We start from the raw sequence: 20,868 nt of genomic DNA on the forward strand, positions 1-20,868 counted from the left end.
ATAGAGGTTGCATTAAACAAACCAATTCAGGAATAAACAAACCCACGAACACAACACAGAGTTCACAAAACACTGTATTTGATCACTTTTCAAGAGAGTGTGCAAGTTTCTAATACTCTTTGTGATTGCTATTATTGTTGTTTGTTATTTTATTTATTTACAATTACATGTTATCCCCCTTCCTGATTTTCATTCTGCAACCCACTACCCCGTCCTCCCTACCTACTGCTTCTATGAGGGTGATCCCCCACCCACCCGCTCATCCACTCCTGCCTCACTGCCCTAACATTTCCCCCATGCTGGTGAATTAAGCCTCCACAGGACCGAGGGCTTCCCATCCCATTGATGCCAGACAAGAATATGCTCTGCTAAATATGCAGCTAGAGCCATGGGTCTGTCCATGTGTACTCTTTGGTTGGTGGCTTAGTCCTTGGGAGCTCTGGATGGTGTGTTTAGTTGATTTTTTTCCTTCTTCTTCTTCTTCTTCTTCTTCTTCTTCTTCTTCTTCTTCTTCTTCTTCTTCTTCTTCTTCTTCTTCTTCTTCTTCTTCTTCTTCTTCTTCTTTTTCTTCTTGGGATACAAACTCCATCAGCGCTTTTAGTCCTTCTCCCAACTCCCCCATTAGGATCTCCGAGCTCAGTCTGATGGTTGGCTGCCAGCATCTGCCTCTGTGTTGGTCAGGCTCTGGCAGTCTCTTCAAGAGACAGCTATTCCAGACTCCTGTCAGCAAGCTCTTCTTGGCATCAGCAATAATGTCTGGGTTTGGAGTCTGCAGATGGGATGGATCCCTCGGTGGGGTCTGGATGCCCTTTCAGTCTCTACTCCACTCTTTGTTCCAGTGTTTCCTTTAGACAGAAGCAATTCTGGGTTAATATTTTTGAGATGGATGGGTGGCCCCATCCCTCATTCTGGGGATGTGCCTAACTTCTGGTCTCTATGGATTCTCTCCCCTTTGTTGGGTACTTCAGAGGCAGAAGAAAAGAACACCTGTTCTAGTTTGAATGTTAGGCTCAGTTCACTCAGTGACCAGAGAGTCAGGACCAAGACCAGTAGAAGATGCTGCCTTCTTGTTTTTTGTTTTTTGTTTTTTGTTTTTTGTTTTTTTTGATTTTTTGTTTTTTGTTTTGTTTTGTTTTGTTGTTTTGTTTTTTTGTTTTTTTTGTTTTTAGATATTTTCTTCATTTACATTTCAAATGCTATCCCCAAAGACCGCTACACACTCACCCTGCCCTGCTCCCCAACCCACCCTCTCCACTGCTTCCTGGCCCTGGCATTCCCCTGTTCTGAGGCATATGATCTTCGCAAGACCAAGGGCCTCTCCTCCTATTGATGGCCAACTAGGCCATCTTTTGATACATATGCAACTAGAGACACAGATCTTGGGGGTACTAGTTAGTTCATATTATTGTTCATCCTATAGGGTTGCAGAACACTTTAGCTCCTTGGATACTTTCTCTAGCTCCTTCATTAGGGGCCCTGTGTTCCATCCAATAGATGACTGTGAGCATCCACTTCTGTATTTGCCAGGCACTGGCATAGCCTCACAAGAAAGAGCTATATTAAGGTCCTGTCAGCAAAAGTCTTTCTGGCATATGCAATAGATAGCAACTAAAATATCTGACTGACACTCAGATCTCAACATAGGTATTGGGAAAGCATTACTATATTGGACATCTATATGCTAAAACTGTTTTAAAGATATTTATAGTTTATGCTGTTTTTGTTCTCTGAGGAAAGGGCAAACATACTACTTCACCAAGCTTTCTGTCTAAACCTGTTTAAACAGAATTTAGTAGAAATAACTATTCCCTGATGATTATTCAAATAATAGCTTAAAACAAAGCAACACAATATTAGATTATCATCTGCATGTGTAACACTTATTATCTGATTTGTTAATTGTATTCTTAGTACCACTACAAGTAAAAAACTGAACAACAAAGAGTAGCAAAGAAAAAGATCTCCTTAGTGATCTTTTATATTCTTCCTTCCTTCCTCCTTCCTCCCTCCCTCCCTCCTTCCCTCCCTCCCTTCCTTCCTTCCTCCTTCCTCCGTCCCTCCCTCCCTCCCTCTCTCCCTCCCTCCCTCCCTCCCTCCCTCCCCTTCTCTCTTTCTTTCTTTCTTTCTTTCTTTCTTTCTTTCTTTCTTTCTTTTTTTCTTTCTTTCATATTCTTTTCTCTTTTTTTGATTTTTAGTTCAACTTCACATATGGCAGATAATAAAAAAAAACATTTGTCAAAAAATTTACAATGTGGTTAGGAAGAGTGGTATCTGCACTCTACATGTGCAGGGATTTTCACATATGTTGATTTGGCCATGACCTATGGTCACATTGCCAAAGGGAGATTGTTTAATAGTACAAGCTTAAAATAAGGGGGTTTGAAAAGATTTCGGGTCTGTGATATAGCTTGGAAATTCCTATCCAAAGAATAATTATTTTATGAATATGTCTCTATTCACAAGGAAAGATCTGCAAATATCATGCATTTTCTCCAAGAGCAGTAGCAAGGAATTCAGAACGTAGAGGGAAATTCCAAGGCCTCTTGACTTCCATCTGTAATTTATTTTCCTTTTACAGGAGGAACAGATGGGATTCAGAGACCATTGTCTGCAAGTGTCTGTTTATCAAGTGCAGTGCAGTTATCTTCCTGTCTCTCAAAAACTGTATCTATTTATGCATTTTCTGTAATCTCTGTTAACTGACATGTTCTCCTGTAACTCAGACTCTCTTGTTAAATTGTTTTTGTTCTTGTCCTTTCTGTTAATAGAGGAGGTACATGTCCACTCTGTCACTCACATCCTAAGTGTTCTCCTCATATGATTTTATGCAGGATAGAGAGTTTTACAAATAATAACAACAACAACAACAACAACAACAACAACAACAACAACAATAATAATAATAATAATAATAATAATGAAAGATAGCGGGCCCTTAAGAAGGTAGATGCTAATTAGAAGGACATAATATTGTTTTGGGAGTAATTCTATTTTCAGAGAATGAGATAGGCCTCATTGAAATGGAGTGAGTTTCTTGACAATGCTGTGTTCCTTTTATAGAAAGAGTTCTTGTGGCCTCTTTCACCTCCACTCCCTTACCCTCCCCTTCCCGTCTCTTCTCTTTCTGTTTCCTCTCCTCCTCTCCTCTCTTCTCACTTCCTCTAGTCTGCTCTACTTTTTTCATGATTCTTTTCACCTCTCCTCTTTTATCTTCTCCTTTCCTCTCTCCTTCCCTCTTTTCTCTTCCATTTTATCTTCTCTTTTCTCTTCACCTCCCTGAGCCTTATTCTGCTGTTGTGCCTTTGCGTTTTTAAATTAAGTAAAAATAATTCAAAAGTCATCTAAATAAATGTCTTTATAAGTTAACTTTGAGTATGGGGTTATACCATTGCAATCTGCACTAAGACAGAACATCTCCTAACTCCTGCCTCCCCTTCGACTTTAGAGAAAACACCAAGGAATCTTCTTTTTCTTTGATTTATATTTTCTTTTTTTTCTTAAAAACTCCTGTTTTCTTTTTTAAAGGGTCTTACATTATACTAGGTTCATTATACTAGTACATTATACTAGTTCAGGGATACCTTACCAAAATATATTCAATAATCTCAACTGCAAAATCATTTGTAACATGTAAAAGGCATCAAAAAGGGACTTTTTTTTTTTTTTTTTTTTTTTTTTGGAGACAGGGTTTCTCTGTATAGCGCTGGCTGTCCGGGAACTCACTTTGTAGACCAGGCTGACCTTGAACTTAGAAATCTGCCTGCCTCTGCCTTCCCGAGTGCTGGGATTAAAGGCAAGCGCCACCACGCCTGACTCCGTGAGGGTCTTTTTAAGAAATCCTATCATAATTCTTTTAAGATGCTTTCCTTTTCAATTCTTCTATTTCGAAGAGTTCATGGCAAAGGTGTTGAGATTGTTAGCTCCTAAATAGTTTAGGATTTCTAGGTGCAGAGTGCGTCTGTTGTAAAACTAAATGTTATTTCATATTGAAAGAAAAAGTTAGTAATTTTAACACAGTAAACCTGAAAACCATTTCAAGAAATATAAGTACTGCATTTGAGGAGAATAAATGGTACGGGAGAGAAGCAGTCATACAAAAGGAAAAATTTTAAGTTTCTGAGTGCTAAGAAGCAACGAACACAAGAATTTCACAGTGAGGCACCATATCACAATTGCCTATAGGTGTAATTCAGCTCTTATCTGCAAGTGCGGCATGAGCTAGTAGAAAATAGGCTAAAAATAAGAAGTTTACGTGAAATTTGGAAGAGAAAAATCCATGCATGTCAATATAATCCCCTTCAGCAGTTTTTAAAATTCTCTTTGTGTTCTCTAGATATGCAATCCACACCAGAAGATGTTCATATTAATGTATTAATTTCAACCATGGCAGGCTCCTAGACATGCATGGGATTAGTGCTACTCTATATAAGGAGAATTGTTCCTAACTCTAACAAAGGCTTTTTCCCATTTTTGCCTGAAACATTATTACAAAAGGTGTTGGCTTACAGCCCCTGACTAGGAAGCAGATATGGACTTAGCAATCATTGACTAGAAAAGAAATATTGTTTGTAACTTCTTACATGTTTCTTTTCTTTAGGTTACAATAGAAAAATATTTCAAGACAGTTACCAATATTTAATGCTATGGATTTGACTAAATGCAGCACATAAAGGGAGACTTACTTATTTACAGTCTGTTTGGAGATGCTAGGTCATGAAAATAGTCTAGAATCAGAGGTCAATAGTTTATCAGTTTCAGGTACTACATCATAAACTACTAGAAACCTGTAACTTAAGAGATGGCACAGTGGTTAAGATCACCCCCTGAAATTGTAAGTGATCGAGACTTGGTTCCCAGTACTATCAGGCAGGTCACAAATGTCTGTAAATGTAGCTCCAGGAGAATCAATGCCTCTTTTGGCTTCTGAGCAAATTGGCTCATACTTGACACTAGCATATAGTCACATAGGCACACGAATAATTAATAAATATATATTTTTTAAATTAAATGTCGGAATGGAAGTGTTTCTCTTTCATTTATTATATTTGTTATCTTGTATGTTCTACTGTTCCCAGACTAGGCCCAGGTGATGTGGGACCTGTCTTATAGAAACTCAGGCTTTCCTGTTGTTCACCTCATCTCCGTTGGATTTCTACAAAATCCCCTTTCTTATCTCCTTGGGTTTCATTGTAAGTTGTTTCTTCCAGGATTATAAAGGTGAGAGAGTAAAAGGTTAGGACATGGTTTTAAGTAAAAGAGTCATGGGATGCATACCATTTCCCTAACATTACATTTTTTTGACCTATCATTGATTGCAAGCAAACCACATGTTCCAACTCTTAAGGTACAGTGGGAGCAAATATCCAGCAAAGAGATAAGGGCTCATTTTAAATTCCCACCTTACAGGAAAAAAATAATTGAGATGTAAGGGAAAATAGAATTCCTATACGGTGGTTTGGGAGACATGTACTGTCTACCATTGAAAAGAAAAACACTATTTGCAATTCAAATTATGGTTCTATATTTAGTTAGTCTGTACTAGAATTATACATTCCCTGAGCCTTCCTTTGTGCATTAGAAAGTACAAGAAAGGCTTTAGAACAAAGAATTTTAGTAGTGATAAAAAGGAACAGGTGTTCTTCAAAATTATGTGTCTCAGATGGATTCCGAAGCCTAACTTTGATTAATTAATTCACTCTTTAAAGGCTTTGATTGCCTTTAATACACCTCACGAGAGCAGGAGCACCTTAAGGGACTATTTTTCTTTTATTGACTGATAAGAATGGTAGATTTGTTTGAATCTTTTCCAGTAGGTGGAACCAGTAAGACAGAATGAAGGAAGCAAAAGGATTCAAGAGCAGGAAAAGAAATGGAAAATGTTGTAATTTGAGTTTGCTTTATAGTAGATTATTAGGTATATGCATGGCTACTTCTGATTATTGCTAATATAAATTCCAAGCCATACTGAAATAAAATTAACACACAATATCTTTATTTATAGGACTATAAATAAATCGACATAGAGAAGGTGGACAATATCCATGGAGTTTAAAAAAAAAAAGGAAAGAAAAAGAAAAAGAAAAAAAGGTAAGAGAAATTCTGTTTTAAGACAATGAGCTAAATTCATTTTCAAGTCAAATGAAAAAATGAAAGTGTCCATACCCAATTTAGGGACTGAGAAAATATTCCAAAGGTTAAAAGATGCAGAGTACTTTGAGCTGGTCATTTGGGAGTAAGAAACAAACAAACAAAAAATGCTCACACTAAACATATGCATTGAGAATGCTTCAAAGCAGTTCCTTCCTGGAATCTGCAGAAGTATAAGGATGAAGCTCAGCTTTTAGTGGACCAAACAATACAAAGGTATCATGTGACAAGCCAGGTGTACATTGAATAAAAATATACACTATAATTCTACTCTATCTCTCTGGTTTTCAAATTCTAATCATATTTCTGGAAAGAGTCACAGAGCAACAAAAAATTTTTTGAGCAGTCAATGTTACTTATATACTTTTACATCCAACAATATAAAATTTTATTTTGATTATTTTAACTAGTTTTCACACACACCATTCATAACACAAATAACCACAGAGGAGCTGCACCTAGCAGCCATTTCTGGGATTAGGCCTTCAGATGAATGCAATAGTGGTAAGAATATCAAGTTTTGTTTTCTATTTCTTTTCTCTTTGTGATTTCCATTAGCTATCGGAGACATTTAAAGATTTAAATTTTTAAATTTCTCTTTATGAAAATGTTTACTGTTTAACACAGCAAGTTATCTTTTTGTTAGATATTTTCTTCGTTTACATTTCAAATGTTATCCCCAAAGTTTCCTATACCCCCCCCCCCGCCCACGCCTTGCTCCCCAACCTAACCAGTCCTGCTTCCTGGCCCTGGCATTACCCTGTACTGTGACATATTATCTTCACAAGACCAAGGGCCTCTCTTCCCATTGATGGCTGACCATCTTCTGCTACATATGCAACTAGAGACATAGCTCTGGGGGTTTCTGGTTAGTTCCTATTGTTGTTGCTCCTATAGAGACCAAATTATCTTAACAGAAGATAAAAGTAAAACTCTTACCCTATTTAAAGATAAAATTTGGATCACGTTATTAATTTCAGTTATGTTTCACAACATAGCTCAGGAAATACGGAGAGCTGAATATATTGAAATTGGTAATGGAATTTTTTTCTAGGGTTTAATGTGCTTCTTCAGAAAAAAGGAAATAGACTTGGTGGGTGTGAATACATATTTCTTAATATCTAGAGTGAATTTTCATAAGAACTCTGATTTAATGGCAGTCATTTATACATGACCAGCTAAGAAAATATGATGAATATACATATTTTCTATATTCCTGAAGGAATAAAAAGGTGATACTACATTTTAAGGCAACTGGTGAGAGTGAGTAAGTACATCCCGGAACATGACATACTGTCCTGAGTGGTCTATGGACAATCTAGATTACCTCAGATGTTTAGTTGAGCTAAATCGTCGAAAGTAGAGAAAATGGTCATTTTGTACTTTCAAAGTTTACGAGCAGCATAAGTCCACTGTACAATGAAGACTTTGTTTACCTTAATTGAATCAATAAAACTGTTTTAGGAAATTCCCCAAAAGGCTGAGAAGAGTAATGTTTTCTTCTACTCCCCCCCCCATTACAATCTCACCCCAGTCTCTCTCTCTCTCTCTCTCTCTCTCTCTCTCTCTCTCTCTCTTTGGTTTTTTGAGACAGGGTTTCTCTGTATAGCCTTGGCTGTCCTGGAACTCACTTTGTAGACCAGGCTGACCTCAAACTCAGAAATCTGCCTGCCTCTGCCTCCCAAATCCTGGGATTAACGGTGTGGCCACCACACCCAGCTCACGCCAGTCTCTTTTGACTAAGGTCTCAGTACTATTCAACCTGCAACTCACACATCTGCTTTTGTAGAAAAATGAAAGGTGTGTTTTGGTGTGTGTGTGTGTGTGAATTCACTGGGAGAAAACAGCGATAAACTTAAATACATAAAAATATTGGGAAATGACCAAATAATGTAACTAAAGACAAGAAATAAATGAGCCTTGAACAAGTAGAGATACCATGAGTCACAGACTGAATTCATAGGTTCTTTTTAAGAGTATATGTCAGTGTGCCATCACATGATACAGCTTGAAATGTCAAATAATGCCAGCAAGAAAGTAAAGGCCAATTCATTTAGATTTGTTTTATTAGATATTTAGTTTATTTATATTTTTCCTGGTTTCCACTGTGAAAACCCCCTATCCCATCCCCGCTCCTCCTGCTCAGCAACACACCGACTCCTGCTTCCCTGTCCTGGCATTCCCCTACACTGGAACATCCATTATTCTCAAGATCAGGGGCCTTTCCTCTCTTGCTGTTCAACAAGGACATCCTTGCTACATATGCATCCTTTGCTACATATGCATCTAGAGCCATTGGTCCCTCCATGTGTACTCTTTGATTGGTGGTTTAGTCCCAGGGAGCTCTGGGGGTACTGTTTGTTTCATATTGTTGGTCCTCCTATGGGACTGCAAGCTCCTTCAGCTCCTTAGGTGGTTCTTTCTCTAGTTCCCCCCATTGCGACCTTTTTAATCTCAGCTCAAATCCAAATTTAAAAATAGTTTTCTTTTGAAAAATTACAACGAAGGTTCTGATCAAAGATCAAGGGTAATGAATACAAAAAGTGTTTTAACCATGAGAGTTTCATTTGAGGTATTTTAAAAAGCAACAACTTCCAGGATGGAGGAAATGGTTCCATCAGAAAAGCGGGTGCTCCTTAAGCATAGTGACCTAAATTCACAAATGTAGCAAACAGGAGAAAAAGCTGGATGCTGTGGTCAGTGATTGCAATAGTAGCATTGCTCAGTGAGCTTAAGGTTTAGGGACAGGCCCTGTCTCAAAGCTAAGGGAATGAGCAGTGTTGACTTCTGCCCCCCCCCAACACACACATAGACACACAATGTACACATACATTCAACCTACACAAAACATAAGCATATATAAAAGAACATCCTCATCCAATAAGTTGTGCAAACCTTTAGGAAAAACTAGCTTTAATTTGGCATATTTTTCTAACTTGTTATTGAATCACAAATGTATTCAACTCTTTAAAATATAAATGTATGCGATATGTGTACAGCTATAAAAATATCGAAAGCTTATATTTTAGCAATAGTGGTTACATGTTAACAGACTCAAGCCTTCATGTTCAATGGTAGCTAGTTTACAATTATGACTAATAATAGTATGTGCACAAGATAGTTAGTTGTTTTCTTATTTGTTTGTTTTTTCTTTTCATGTCAAGTTTTGTCATGGCTTTTGCTTTGGTCAATGATATGACAACAGAATAATGTAAGTGACTTAAATAAACAAATGATTGAAATGTGTGGTTGCTGTGTGTTTTTTTTTTTTATACCATAGCAACCCATGCCAATTCAAATTGCAGAGGATATTTGATAAACTAGAGAATTTTCTATCCCTTCTGTATTCAATTCTGAAATCTAATCTTCATCATACAGCCATGCTGAATTATAGAGGCTAAAATACCTAATAAGTAAAACAAAACAAAATATATGAAACTCTTAACTAACCTACATGAACTTAAATTTAAAGCAACTGATTTCTTTGAATATCATAAGTGTTACTTGATTACCTATTTTCTCCCAGTCTCTAAATCTATTATGGTCAAAGAAGAATACATAAACACAGCTTTGCAGTGTAACATAAATATTTAACAATATTTACCAGCACCTGTAGTGTTTCCTAGGAAATGTTATATATGGTTAGTGACTTGATGCATTTACCCATTCTTTCAGTAAATGATATTCAAGGTCTCTTCTTCGCATCAAATACTCTTGAAAGTGCTCATACCCCAGTAAATAAAAGATAGCTTTTTCATGATTTTCAACTACCAATAGGAATTATGAAAACTAAATATGATAAGACAGTAAATTACAGTATAATAGCAAATGAATTTTATATACATGATATAGAATAGTGTGAAAGGGATTGAGGATACTTGGTTAGACAATAGTGACTTTTAATCTTTCCATAGAATGTTTGAACAGATTTTCATTTCAAGCCTGCTACAGAAGTACACTGTACAACTCAAACAAACTTCTAAAAAGAATGTGAATAAAATAGCTATTTTCTTAGATAAGAAAACGCTTTTTAAAAATTCTGAGATATTTGATGTAACCAAACAACAGAAAGCTATTTCCAGCAATTCCAGTTTCAACTGTTAACTTTGCCAGAACAAATAAAGAAGCACACTGGAAGGAGTTTTCCAAGATCTCTCACCTCCCACTTTTGATTTCCTCTGTATTATTAAGCAACCCCAAAAGAACAGGAATGGCATGGGGGTACTTAGAGGTGGTGTCCACTGCTTCTCTTTTACAGGATCTAGAACAATCTCTGAGAAGGATAAATGGCAGATCCCAGAGACATGAGGGAAAAGAGAGAATACTGACCCAATAGATATATGTTTATTTCTATTGATTGAGAATAGAGTTTGTAAATAGCCACAGTTACATTTGCATGGCAATATTCTTGGATGCAGAATCTTAGCAAAGAGCCTCAAATGAAAGCGCCTTTGTAAGCTTAAGAAACAGGTGAATGTGGCTGAGGCAGACCATCTACAGAGGAAAAAGGGGGTCATGTTAAAAAGTAGGCACCATCAAAGTTCTTCAGGGAAAACTAGTATTTAGCTTCCCATCTGAACATGGTGTAGAGTCACAGAACTGGCTTTGTCTAGAGTGAGCTAATGCTAGTGTCATTTTGCCTACAATAAATTCTCCACCACTCTTGAGTGACATACTAAGGCCTAGAAAAGACTAAAAAATACTGGAAAGTCCTTCAAAGAGTAACTCACAGTCAGCTATTGGATGGATCACAGGGCCCCCAATGGAGGAGCTAGAGAAAGTACCCAAGAAGCTAAAGGGATCTGCAACCCTATAGGTGGAACAGTATTATGAACTAACCAGTACCCTGGGGCTCTTGACTCTAGCTGCATATGTATCAAAAGATGGCCTAGTCGGCCATCACTGGAAAGAGAGGCCCATTGGACTTGCAAACTTTATATGCCCCAGTACAGGGGAACGCCAGGGCCAAAAAGGGGGAGTGGGTGGGTAGGGGAGTGGGGGGGGAGGGTATGGGGGAATTTTGAGATAGCATTGGAAACGTAAATGGGGAAAATACCTAATAAAATATTAAAACAAAAAAAGAGTAACTGACAAGTATATACCCGACACATCTGCCTGCTTGCTTTATTTATTTATTTATTTATTTATTTATTTATTTATTTATTTATTTACTGGCCAGAGATTTTGTTCTCTCAAATTTGGAAACTCTCTCTTAAATTCTCAGGTATTTGACTCCGAATAAAACTCTGACGCTGACTTGGGGGAAGTGATTTAGTCCCTTAGTTTACCAAGGTTACTATATTTGTACACACAATACACACACACACACACACACACACACACACACACACACACACACACACACACACGTGTACACACGTACACACATACACACATGCCGATTTTACTCAGAGTTATGCCTATATTTCCTTTCTCAAAACCATTTCTCGCTTCCCTTTTCTCTCATTTTTGAACACTTTTAATGGTCTAGATTCCTGTTAGTCAGTGGTAAGCAACTTTATGCTAAGAGAAGAGTCAGTGTCTTTGAGGAAGTGGGAGGTGGTACAGAGAACTTCAGAATGTTCAATTTCTTCAGCTCAAGGATATTTATAATCTCAAAATATAGAAATAGTTATTTCTAAGTCAAAACTCCATATTAGTGATACTAAAACAGTTTCTATCACTTTGAGGTAATATCTGAGCTATGTTCAAAGGACACATCAAGCCTTATCTGATTTTTTACTTAAGTTATCTTGCTAAAACACAATATTGGCTGCTATGAACATAGTGGAACATGTGCCCCTGTGGCATGGTGGGGCATCTTTGGATATATGCCCAAGGGTGGTATAGCTGGATCTTCAGGTAGATCTATTTCCAATTTTCTGAGGAACCTCCAGATTGATTTCCAGAGACATTGTAACCGTTTGCAATTCCACCAGCAATGGAGGAGTGTTCCTCTTTCTCCACATCCTTACCCACAAGTGGAGTCACCTGAGGTTTTGATCTTAGCCATTATGACTGGTGTAAGGTGGAATCTCAGGGTGATTTTGAATCATATTTTGCCCCCCAAAGACTCAGGGTCTTTGGATATTTTTCAGTGATTTATATAGAATAGAGTCAAATATTTGACCATTTGAATTTAGCATCTTTATTTTTATCAACATATGTTATAATGTTTGAGTCTTGAAAAATAACCAAATCTACAGTAACAAGATTTTCATTTCTATAGTTAAAACCATTTCTTTGAAAGTTGCATATTAGTCATTTCTAGGTCCTTTATAATCTAAAATCATTTATGGTAAGACTTCCTTCATCAAACTTACTAAAAGTTTATTCAGCTAGAACAAAACTTAATCCAATAATTTTATTTGGTGACATAGTTAAAAAATAAATTTTGGTAATCCAAAAATATTATGTGAATAGAAATTAAATATAAATTACAACAAAGAATTTTTATTGACTTTTGGATTACAGACTTTTACCTGTCTAATGTAGAACCAGAGGAAATTGCTTTGTACTGGAAGCAGCATCCTCTAATAAAAACCAATGAAATTTCATTGCTCCATGGCCACTAAGGTCTTTCTAAACTAGATTCTGTGTAAAGATCAATGAATGGTATATTGAATACATTTCATTGCAAATACCACATCATTTATTTATTTTTCTTTGAAGTACTCTTGATCCAAAGGCATGAAGCTAAAATACAGTAAAAATCTTGGTAATGAAATTATATATTTCTAATTACATTTATGCACTAGTAAATCTACACATGCCTCCAAGTGGTTTCTTGAAATTGAAGTATGCTTTCATTAATTAATTTTCATTAGTATAAGATTAGAGGAAGGTTGTGTTTCACTTACTCTCTCAACACAAATGGAGACCCGCAGTCTACATCTTATGAACTTGGATGCTAACTAATTACATGCTGATTAATCACATATTTGAATCTTTCCAAGTGACCTTTTATAATAGTTCAGCAAACGTGCATAAATTTAGAAATGTATAAAAATAATTAATTCTCTGTAATTTTATTATGACATTACTAAAAGGCGAGTAACAAATAAAATGGAAAGAGTGAGGTTGTGAGTGAGAATGCTTTATTCATTTTTTTCATGTTATGAACATTATCAAACTTATTAAAACCCTACGTATCTCTATTTGAAAATTAGTAAAGTGTAGTCATATCTCTTAGAGCCTGGTCTGTGGTCATCTAATAAGTTTATACTATATTCCTCAACTTTCCTTACAGTTTAATGAGACCAAAATACTTATACTTAAATCTTTATAGTTAGGGATAAACATGATATCTCCTCAGTGTGTGCCTGTGCCTGTGCCTGTGGGTGTGCGTGTGCATGTGTGTGTATGTTTGTGTGTGTGCACGTGTGCGCGAGCACCTGTGCTCATGAGTCCAAGTTTGTGTATGTGCATATGTGTCTGTCTGTCTTTCTGTCTGAATGCATGGTATTCAGTGTTCTCCAGCATAAACCAAGTAAATGCCAATGCCATCTCAAAATGGCAAATCCTGGACATTTATGACGTCAATGTTTTCATCCATTTCAAATGGTAGTAAAAGTAAAGACTGACTTCAAGTAATAGTAACAAATGTGCAGTGAGGAGGCAAATTTGTGCTTCTCTGAGAAGCGTTTCTGCACAAATATCAGTACTCTGTTTTCATGGGCTGAAAATTCTGTTAAGTTTTACTAATGTCTGACCCTTCATGTTCTTTGGACAAGAAGCTTAATAAATATGCATATGTTGTATCTCTCTTCTTTCCATCCTAAGTTGAAATGATGAACAACTGACTAAATAAAAAGATATGACATCTTTCCTACCTGCTGAAGTCTGGACAGCAGGCAGCGGGCTCAGCTGTGTGGCTTTAACCTTGAGCATTTCAGACATTAACTGTATGGATATGAGTATCTCACTGAATGTGCCCTCTCATTTCCCTACATCTATCTAGTGTGAATGACAATATTAAACAATTTCAGTGTTTCACTGACAGTAAACACTAGTTCATATAATTTTGATGTTGCTAATCTGTACGATAAACAAGTGAGTTATGATTTGTTAGACACTATGGGTATATTTGTCAATTCAGTGTTGATATAATATTCTAAAGACAAATGCATGTAAATAATATTTTCAGAATGTTAAATTTGTATTCAAAACTTATTGCCATAGAATACGAGCATATCTTGATTTATTACCCTGATCGTTGGCCAATTGTCACACAATATAGTTAGGCTAGTTTAGAATTTATGAGTCTGCTACCTCATTTTTAAACTAGCTGCCTAAGTAGATATTGCTGCTCTAAGCAATTGAGTTTCTTTCTGGTTATTTGTTAAAAAATTTCAAGAAACACATGAATTTAGGTGACAAAAGAAACAGTTAAATAGTAGATGAATAATAAGTAATGGGCATATGGTACTTAATATACATTTCACTCAGTTATGGTATTTAATATGCATTTCATCCAGTTTTGCTAATGTTTGAAAAAGTTTTTAACATGTTTTTTGGGGGAAAAATGGATGACAGTGAGTTAATAAAATCTAAGAAATATACAATAATCAGTAAAATTAGACGAAAATTATTTGATCAGTAATATTGAGTTTGTGTACAGTAATAATATATTTTACTCATATTGTTCTGCTATTCTTTAGAGGTTGATATTCTTCCTCAAATCAGTATGCCAACTAGCAAAACAGCCACAGTTTTCTACCTATTAGCACCCAACACACACTAGGTAGATTCTAATGCAATAGCAATGCACTCCTAATGGAATTAAATTGCGTGTCCGGCCTGAGCTCAGATGAACTAACCTATGATTGTGGATAATTACAGATTCATCACCAGTTTTACTTGTTAATTGTAAAACTTCCCAGCTTAAGGTGAAACACTTGTTGAAATTATAAGATTCTATTTATTTGTTACCATGTGACAAAGTCTCCCCGCTTGAAAAAGGGGGTGTCTTCTCCATTTTAAACATCTTAATACATGCTGGAGGATTTATGACAGAAGTCAAAATAAGTATGCTTCATTTGATGCTTCTACTAAAATAACTGTCATATTTTCAATGCATATTACTTCAGTAGATCCTGTATTAGGTACACTAAACTTTTTCCTGGTTTTCTACATGTGCAACCTGGGAATACTCATAAACTTCTACTGCTGACCCAGCTAGTATACTGTCCATACCCTCCTTGAATTCTAGAAAAATTTAACCACCAATATCAAACTTTGTTGCTACGGGTCTTTTTCTTGATACCAGGTAGACTCTGCCCAGAATAGAGATAACTGTGAAGTGCTAGGAATTAACACTCCATGGGAAACCTTATTACACAAGACTATAGAGAGGAGGTAAAAATTGCCTTAGTTTCAGTGTCCCAGAATGCATCACTGTAAGACATGCTTGATTGACTCTACCCAGATTTCCCACTGAAGCGAACATTATATGTTCTAACAGTGCTAACATTTCTATGTTTTCTATCTAAACTGGCTTCAAATTCTTCTATGTTTTACAAACTCCTATTGGCAATTCCCTTGGTTATCTCCAAATGCTTTGAGAATTCCCTGCTTTGGGAGAGTTTAAACAAAACAAGAAAAAAAGGAAAAAAAAATTTCCCATCCTTCACCAAAGACTCTGCACCTGGAAACTATATTGATAAAATAAAAGCTCTAGGAAAATAGTCACTCTGCTAAAAAATTATGAAAACTTTGCTAACTGTCTAAGTAGCACATCTTTATAACTCCAGCCACTTGAACTAGAAGTGAAAGACATTGCGTATAGCATATGGGCAGTATGTAAACTACTGTCATCAGAAAAGTAGAACAGAAGGAAAATGCAGTGTTAATTTGAAGATGTAGCTTTAACTAATATCCACTGTAATGGTTAACTTTGTTGATTTGGCTTAGTAATTTCAAGGTACAATTCTAAAAAATTCAGGTTTAACATGTCACAAATAACAGAGCAATGAGGCTTTTAACCAGGCAACATCATAGCAGGAAGTGACTTGAAATGTAGAGGCAGATTCCTCTAAGGAGGATTTCTTGTCCCAGTGCTGAGAGTTCTAATGTTTTCATCACTCTGAAATGGTTAATGCAGTTAGGACAGAAAGAATTAAGATGATTAAATTGTATGGATTTGTGTTATTTTGTGTAAAATAAAAATGTGAAACATAAAGTAGGAAGAAAGAAAGGGAGTAATGAGGTCCAGAAGAAGAAGGGAAGGAAGAAGAGAAGTGAAAAATGACAGAAATTACAGAAAGACAGAGACAGAGTCAGAGACAGAGAGAATCAAATATACTTATCTGAAAGGTTTTGAGAGTAAGAAATAAGAACGAAAACAAACAAACAAACAAAAGCAAAAACAAAAAACAAAAACATACAACTTGAAAAAATAAGTAAAGATGAATCTAGAAGTAATTTTTTATTCTTGATAACCGTATGTTCCTCTGCTATGGCCATGAATGAAGAATGTTGAGTCTATTTTTGAAGAAGAGTTGAGAGATTCCTCATACTATACTGCCAATCTATCTGTAAAAATATCTATCTGTGAATATATTCACACACACACACACACACACACACACACACACACACACACACACACACATATACATACTGCCAATATATCTGTGAGTGATTACGTTTAGATGTGTATATATACGTGTTCTCTATGTGGATAGTCTAGAGATAGACATTTTATATATTAACCAATCATTATTGCCTAGAGGCTAATGCTCAAACATTACTTGTAGCTTGTAATGACAGCTACTTATATGAAGAAGTAAAGTTTACAGAGTGACCCCCACGCCTAGTTGGTTGCAATTATTACCTCAGTGCTAGTTCTTTCTAATGGAATTTTTTTCTGTAGAGACCTGAAACATCTAGTCATTTATTATCTTTGGGTGTGCTTATGAGACACTCTACATTTGTCTATTTTTTTATTATAAGACAATTAAATTCAAGAAAAACAGGAAAGGAGGAACTGTGTACAAAGTCCAATGACCTTTAAAGCAGAAACAGCTGTTTAGCTGTGCAGATGTTGACTGGATACAAACTGACCTCTCAGGTAGATGGCTACTGAGTTTGAAGAGCCTATACTCTCATATGGAAAAAAAAAAGGATAATTTATAAGAAAAAAATGTATTTCCTTGGATCTATAAATATTGTTATTTTATTATAAAATTGCAGTGTATGGTTGCATTTCTGATAAATCTAGTCTCCAATTTTTACATAAAATCGCCAAACAGCTTTGTCTAAGGATTCATTTTTTTGAACTGTTTTTTTAAACTAAATTTGTGAGTAAGTTTTAGGGGAAATTTAACCTTCATCCTCTGTTCTTTGTTTTGTTTTGTTTTGTTTTGTTTTGTTTTGTTTTGTTTTGTTTTGTTTTGTTTTGTGATGCTACATAAAAAATGTAGACACCATCCTATGTCCAAATGCCTTATGTTTAAAGTTTTATAGAACAAAAGAAAGAGCAAAGATACATCAATGTTGCCTACAAAGAGAAATATGAGACCAGTACCTCTCAAACACATGGAGTCAATTCTAGAGGATATCTTGATTTAGAAAATGTGTAATTAGGATATTGACTGTTTTAGTTAGTGATTTGGGATTCATATGCTATTACTGCTCAGCTCAGCAGGTAACAAGATTTTCCAATCTTTACATTGAAATTAAAATTCCTGGATAATTTTATGTCAAGTGTAACATGAAGTCACATTTTCCTTCAATATCTGAGATTACTTCAGAGCATTAGTCTGGATATTGAATTACTTTATTTTATTGAGCCATCTGAAATTTGACAGACACATTCGAAACAAGAACGTCTCAAGTAATAAGGAGATCCAATGTCTTAGTGCATGTTTTCTGAGACAAATCCTGTGAAGTGAGTGGTTTATTTGGAAATGTGATTTTTAGGGAGATGAGAGAGCCTTAGAGAAGAAAGGATAAATCAGAAAGTTGATCCAAAAATGTCTTAGCAAAATGGTCCTGGGCCAAGATACTTGAGCCAGGGGAATTTCTAAGAAGCCTTCTGTTACATCTCAGAACTACTACTACAGAAAGGAAACAGGAATGTTTTATTTATTGCTTTACCTTGTGTCACACAAATAAAATGCATATTTAAATACAAAACCTACTTTAGCATACATCTATTCAGTGTTAGGAGAATATTTGGCATAGACTCAAAGGACCTACTGTGCATAGACTAGGCACCATGCTATTGCACTGATGCTAAGAGCAAATTTGCCCATGCAATTGGCTATAGTAATAGTGGCCAGGATGAGATGTGAAGCCTAACTGATCTGAGGCCACCACAAAGAGTAAGTTTCCCATTCATTCGTGTGTTAAAATCTTAGAATATTTGTTTCTATTACTGAGGTAAGAAGAAGCAAGTTCTCTTTACATAGTGAATAATAAGAAGAAAATACATATCCAGAGACATCTTTGACATGGCGTCAGGAAACTGGAGCAGAGTGTTACAAGATCACACTTTCAACTTCAATCACAAAGCAGAAAGAGTGAACTGGAAGTGGGCTGGGACTAGGAGTGAGTGCTCAAAAATCTGTCTACAGAAAAGTACTTCCACTAGTAAGCCTGCCCCAGTTAACAGTTTCTAACACCCTAAACATGTCATCAAATGGGAATTTAGCATTCAAATACATAACCCTGTATGGAACATTTCCTATTCAAAACACTGCCCCCTGCTAATCTAGTTATGTTAGCTAAGCTTCACTTCCAAAAGCTTTTACTTCCTTTGAAATAGTACAGGGGCTGAGATAAACCATTCAAGACCAAATCCCCCTTAGAGGATGTTTCAGGTTCTCACCTTAGACAGAAGGCCATTCTACTGAACAGACTTTGCCAACTCCTACTCTTTAATATTGTTGCATACTAGTAAACTTACAAAGTGATTTAGACACAAACATTGGAAAATTTCACAGAGAGACAGGAGCCACAATTCAGTGTTCTACTTGAAAGTAATAGCATATTTTTGCTGATGTACTTTTGAAGTGTTTGTACTTTGTGAAACCATAATATGCATTTTCTCCACATTGAAAACGATTGAGGCATGCAAGTGGCCTTTGGTTAATGGTTGGTTTTCTTATAAGCATACTATAATGAGAAGAACAACCCCGGTATGTCTCCCCTTGGTAAAATGTTAATGGATACTTGCATGGCTAATCCAGAATTGTAGCCAGTGAAATAGTAAGGGGGTAGTGGAACAGTTGCCATGATCTAATTAGCTTAAGAAAGCCAGGCACATTCTGTATGGCAGTGACTAGGAAACCACATCTTGGCATGATTCAAACTAAATTAAAGGAAGTGGAATTGTGTCAGTGTGAGTGTCCAAATTCCGTATGAAGACATTATTTCCATGTAAGATAAAATGGTCTAGAGATGGAAAGGGAGAATAGAGAAGGCAGGAGAGAGGGAGGAAGAGGAGGAGAGACCTGGGGAAGAGGAGGTACTTCTGAGTTTCTGCTTTGGAAAAATGACTGACATGTTTATTTTGTCAAAAATACTTTATAATATTAAATATACATTCAGAAAAAAATGATTCGAAATGTTGCTTCTATACCAAAAGTGATATCTACTATGACACACTTGTTTGATTAAGATTTAATCAAATATGGTCAAATAGACATAAACATATATACCCCAAACCACATAAATGGGTATATACATACATACATACATACATACATACATACCTATAAATACATACACATTACAGAGCAGTTTCTATGAATATCAGCAAGATCTAAAATTGAAGTGATCCTTTATGTATAATTGTTTGCAAATAATTTCAAAAGAAAGAGCTCAATGAACATATCCCAACTTTTTAAAACGTTGAAGAATAAATACCAAGCCTAACAAAACACAATACTAGATGTATTCTTCTGCTTGGTGCTTTCGTTAATATTACTCTAGCAAGCAACTGCCTTAGAAAGCAGTCATCCCTTTTCACTAAGCTACATTATGCAGTCATGTGGTGTGACTGCAGTCATTCTCACGCTTCTCTGAAGGAGTTACGTAAGCATAAGAGAAAATGTTTATTCAAATGAATCTCTAATATTATGCCCTTTCAAACATTTATCTTCAGTTTAGTTATATGAATATGTGTGCTGTGAAGGAAGTATATATACATGAGTGGAATGCCTCCAGAGATGAGAAAAGGGTGTCAGATCCACTGGGAACTGGAGTGACAAGTGATGTTGAGCCACTTGATGTGGGTATTGGAAAAGCAACTTCAGTCTACTGGAACAGCAGCAAAGTTCTTAAGGAGTAAATAATTTCTCCAGCCCCAAATTCTATTTCTTCCTCAGAATAATTAAACAAAGGAGGGTTGTACAGTCTTTCTTAGTCTCTGAGCTGGGAAGGGTGGGTCTATGGTGACATGCCAATGCTGCTCACTTCCGGTGCAGTGATTTAAGTGATAAGGTAGTTTGTCTTACTGATTTCAAGTAATGTGCTTTAATTTGTACATTTGCTCATATCTTTGTATTCTTATATTAAATTAGGACAAGGACAAGCAAAACAACCAGACACAACAATTAGTCCTTAATGGTTTCTGCCTCTGATCACTGCGTCCGGTAGGACAAACCATGATAAACTGTGCACTTTAAATAACTGAATTGTATTATGGGAACTGAGGCATCCTAGATGATTTGATCCTGCAGTAGCCTCTTCATACACTGTACAGAGCTACTGTTT

The sequence above is a fragment of the Mus musculus genome, chromosome 12 (assembly GCF_000001635.26).
Source record: "Mus musculus strain C57BL/6J chromosome 12, GRCm38.p6 C57BL/6J".
In the NCBI taxonomy this organism is placed as follows: Eukaryota; Metazoa; Chordata; class Mammalia; order Rodentia; family Muridae; genus Mus; species Mus musculus.